Here is a 651-nt window from a genome sequence, read left to right on the forward strand (position 1 = left end):
TATCTCCTCGAATCCTTTCCTGTCTGTGCCAACATGTGAATTGAGGTCCCCTATTATAATCTGATTACCTCCAGTTAGCTGCTTTTGCATGTCATCTTCAAATTCCTCCTTCTCCTTTTTTGTACACCCCACCTGTGGGGCATATGCTTGGATGATTTCAATGCTTTTTCCTTTCACTCGTACTCTGGCTTTTATCATTCGATCATTGATACCTTCCACCTCCTCCTGCAGACCCTCTCTGACCACTATTGCCACTCCATTTCTTCCCCTCTCATTCCCTATCCAGTACAGTTTACATCCTTTACTTAGTGGTTTTTCACCAACTCCTCTCCACCTAGTCTCAGCAAGTCCCAAGATGTCCAATTTCCTCCTTTCCATCATTTCTACAATTTCTTCTAACTTCCCAGTTAGAGTCCTTACGTTTAAGGTGCCCAGTCGTAAACCATCTCATAATCCTTTTCCATTGCTTGGTCGGTTTCCTTTAAATCCATTCCGTGATCCAAGGCATGTTCCCTTTTTAAAAGCAGTTGATTTATCCACTACTGGCTTGCTAGGCCTATCGCAGCTTCACCAGAGCCCCGTTAGCCGTCACGTTTCAGGGTTCCCATAGGGCCTTCCCAGCTACCGTAGCGGTCCTGGGGCACACGAAGC

The sequence above is a fragment of the Schistocerca serialis genome, chromosome 5, assembly GCF_023864345.2.
Source record: "Schistocerca serialis cubense isolate TAMUIC-IGC-003099 chromosome 5, iqSchSeri2.2, whole genome shotgun sequence".
Taxonomy (NCBI): domain Eukaryota; kingdom Metazoa; phylum Arthropoda; class Insecta; order Orthoptera; family Acrididae; genus Schistocerca; species Schistocerca serialis.